Genomic DNA, 4,393 nt, shown 5'->3' with positions numbered 1-4,393 from the left:
TGACCCTGCAATCCTTATACATACAAGCAGCCCTATTTGTCCTTATATAAGTAAAAGTTAACTGCTTGTGCATGGTTGCAAGGTGAATCTCTTTGAATATCATTATCGCAAATATAATAACTGTTTGTTTCAAAAGACAACATAACTCTTGTGTTGTCTTTTAAAAAACAACCCATATTACTCAATAGAGAATTCTGGTGGAAAAAAATACATTAATGTTGCATTTTGAAAGCAGGCAAAGGTCATATGAATGTTGCCCAAGATTTTTGATTGAGTAACGTGCTTTGGAACAAGTTGCTGTAATTCTTTGGCAGAACACTCTTTATTGTTCAAGTGAAATTTTTCACAGTTAATAAGATGGTCAGTTGCAGATATTGAAAATATTTGCCCTGCCAAATACCACAACAGTGAAAACTCTCAAGTTGGTTGAATAAAGAAACAGAAATCATTCCAACAAACTTCTTGACAGCTGGTGGAGAAATTCCAGAACATTATTTGACCCAAAATGAAACTGTCTTATTGATTAAAAATAAACAAAGAGAAAAACTTACCATTAACTCTTTTCTGAAGAAAATTGCCAAAATTTTTTGATTATGTTATTTGCAAGGAACAGTTTGCAGAGCAAAACTGCTTGATGGTTGAGGTTTTTTCAAAAAGATGCTATAGTTTATCCAGATATTTCTCTTCATGCATAGACTACTTTCTATTGGCCACGGTACCATCAGTTTTTAAGAAGATTCTCCAGTGATGTCCAGGGATAATTCTGCTTAGAAAGCTCTGGTTAATTTCTTCTGCTTTGCAAGCAGAAAGAGCATATGGATCACAGTAATGAAACTGAATTTGGACAATAAAACTCTAAAGATCTGCATGAGTGTGCAATAATTCAGGAACAAATACTGCTTTCAGAAACTAATATGCTTGCCTAATATGGACAAACAAATGTTGGTGTAACTGAAAATACAACACAGCTTTGCTGCAACCGTTTACAAACTATCTTCATGTGTCCTACCCCCATGTTCTGTAAGGTAGAAAAATGTTTTTCTGATATTGGTGTCTCTGGACTTTGCCTACTTCCAGCAATCTGAACTATGCCTTTGCCATAAATTACCACACACTGACACTTCCACTAAAATCTTATGTAAAAATTGTGCTCAAATTCTATATTAACTTATGCACAAAAAAATACACAGATGTCTTAATTGTTTTCATGAATTTCAGGGAATGAACATGGCAATAAATAATTCTCTTCTTATCATGGAACATGAATAAGCATCTCAGAGAACCTAAATCCAAACCTGATTTAAATTTGAAAGAATTTGGCAACAACAGCAGCAGAAACCTTGTAAAGTAAAATATACTCAGCCAATAGTGAATAATACATTACCCCAAAAATCAATCCTCCTTTTCCAGTGAAAAGAGCAACTGGACTCTTGCACAAAGTCTGAACTCAGTGTTTACATCCTAAGGGTAAAAAAAAGAGAAAATACACTAGTTCCAGGGATAAAGTATCTATGCTTTGCAATTGTGTGTGCATGAGTGTGTGCGTTACTTACTCTTTCCCACCCCCTGCCTCCACCAACAACAAAAAATAAAAAACCACAATAAACCCCAAACCAAAACAAAAGTATAAAGAGGGAAAAACATTAACTACAGTTTCGTTAAAACAGTGTGGTTAAAATTCAAATCGGTGCTCTACACTATAGACCTGTTGTGTTCAGCCTACTTCCACACTGAAGCTAAGATGCTCAGGACTTTCAAGTATACCAACCCACGAGATAAGACCGTAAGTACTGTACTTGGGAATGCTGAATTTGCACCAAGGTTAATTGTGAACAGCATCTGGGAAGCCTCAACTGATTCCTGCAGAGACTCCGATGTTTGTTCAGGGTGGTGGGAAATCAAGTCGTTAAAATACAAAGCAAAACCGGGAACAAACCCTGATGGTTCAACCCAAGTGAGCGAGTATTCCTGGTGATAAAAGGCTCAGGAGAGCGTGCCAGGGCTCGTACCAAGTTTTATCATAAGAGGCTTTGTGGAACTGTAGCTGCTTGTTCCTCGGATCGCTGTCTGAGAGAGAGACAGAGACCCGAGCGGAGCTCTGCCGCGGGTGGTACTTCTGTGCTGCTGGCCCCGAGCAAAGCTCCCCGTCCCCTCTCAGGCACACGCCTGCACCTCAAGCCGCAAACTTGCGGGGCTGGCCAGCGCCGGCCGGAGTACCGCGTGTGCGGGTTCGGGGATGGCTGCTTCGCCGCCGGCCCGGCCCGCTCGCAGGGGCGCTGTGCCCGGTCGCCGCCGGCTGGGGGGCCACGAGGCCCTGCCGAAGGAGTCGCCGCCCGCCCTCATCGGGCCCTGTGGCCCCCGCGCCTCCCGGCTGCTCCGCCCGGGCCAGCGGGGAAAAGCCCCGCTTCTCTTCCTCTGCGAGGGCCGAGGGCGGCGACTGCCCGTCCGGGCTGCTTAAATCGTGTCACGTTCCTCCCTTCCAGGTGCTCGGTAACCGGCCATGCACAGGGTTAACAGCATCCCCGGTCGGACAGTATGTGTTTAATATGCGAGCGTATTTGATGTTCATTGACAGAGCAACAATAGGAATCATCTTGCTTTATGTACCAGTTACAAGGTTTAATATCATTATATTGCATGCAATATTAGTTTTTATTAGTCGCCATTAACAAGATGTTTTCTACTCGAATTCTCATTTACTTGTTCAATGCAAAAATTATCTTTGCAAAAGAGAAAAATACATCTTCAAGTGTCAGCTATATTAAATTAAAGAACTGTTTACCCTTCCTAAGGAAAGCATATGTATCTAAATAGGCATCTTTTTCCGTTTGCATAGTAGATTGGAAATTAGCATTTTTGTTCATTTTCCCATGTATGCACAGCGCCTGGAAGAGTAATACTCCATGCATATCAGATCAGCCAGCCTACAATTTTTGTGCAATATATTATTTGGCAATCTAAAATTTGTAATTTGCATGAAATTGCTTAATTAAAATACAGTCACTCAGGGTATTAATTTCTCTGTCTGGCAGTTCAACGTACTAAAGGCGGGCTACAGAAAATGTGAAATCCTGTCAGATGTAACAGTAAAATATTAGCAAAAAAAAAAAAAAATCCACTTCTGGCAACAAAGTGACAGAGTGATAATGCTTTTGCCCTGATTCCGGGTTCAAATACGAGCTTGGGTTGACATTGAAACCGGCGAGGAAATTTACAATAGCAACTCTGGCTTTTTGCCAGTAAATCTGCATCACAGACTTTTCCTGGCGAGACCCTTCTCTCTCTCCCCACCCCCTTTACGTTTTCCCATACTAGCTAAGACGGAGAAGAAAAAAAAAAAATCCCTTTTTTGAAGCCCAAGTCCCTTACTATTTTCGGCAGTTTGCTTTTGAAATCAGTAACCCTACTGATAAAATGATCCAATCAGTCCTTCCCAGTTGTCAAGACAACAGTTCATAATTGTACCAGCTCTTTTCATTGCAGCTAGACATTTCATAAATAGATAATTCTCTAATTGATCTAGCCAATCCTACTTTGCATGCCCTGCCAAACTAGGTAAGCCCGAGTTCTATTCTAGTACGGCAGCAACTTTCTGCAAAGACATGCAAATGAGCTTTATTTGCCGCTCGAGAGAGGGGACGGAGGAAAAAAAAAAATAAAGGGGGGCAGGGGGCAACTTTAATTCTGAATAAATCTCTGTTGCGGAGGGGGAAAAGGAGCTGATTTTATTTCGCCACGTCCCACACGTGTGCGGCATGCTCCGAGGTCCGTGAGCAGCGGCTCAGGACGGGTGCAATTCCGAGCGGCCCGGCCCGGCGCGGCGCGGAGGGAGAGGAGCGGAGCGGAGGGTGCGCCGGGCAGGGCGCAGCGGGCCCGACCGCCGCGGGGCAGCGCGCCGGCGAGAGGCATCGCATGGTCGGGGCTTCCCGAGGCTTCGCGTTGGCAAATTGCTTTCCTGTGTTTCTGAAATGAATTAAACATACAAGTTACTGATCTCTAGCACTTGGGGGAAATCCTGTCTCCGGGAAGGGGGGAAAAAGGGGGGATGGGGAGGAACTGGTCGCAGGCGCTGGCGCACAAGGGTTTGCCACCAGCACATACGGCTTCAGGAGGGGGTCGGCTCTCTCTTCTCCTGGACAGTGTCTGGGTAACAACGGCGGGAATCAATTGCTTGGGAAAAATAATAATTCAAATGCAAATATCGAGCTCTTTGTTCTTCTTAGACATCCTGATATCTGCATTTGTTAGTAATTAAACACGCACCTTTGAAACCTGGAAGTGCAAACACTATTGTCTTTAAAGTCCTTCTCTTTAGAAATTCATCTATAGGTCTGCTTGCGTTTTATTTCATATACATTCGATACACATATACCTACAGAGAGAGGTGAGGAGC

The sequence above is a fragment of the Chiroxiphia lanceolata genome, chromosome 5, assembly GCF_009829145.1.
Source record: "Chiroxiphia lanceolata isolate bChiLan1 chromosome 5, bChiLan1.pri, whole genome shotgun sequence".
Classification (NCBI taxonomy): Eukaryota; Metazoa; Chordata; class Aves; order Passeriformes; family Pipridae; genus Chiroxiphia; species Chiroxiphia lanceolata.
Note: the sequence above shows the minus strand (reverse complement) of the source record.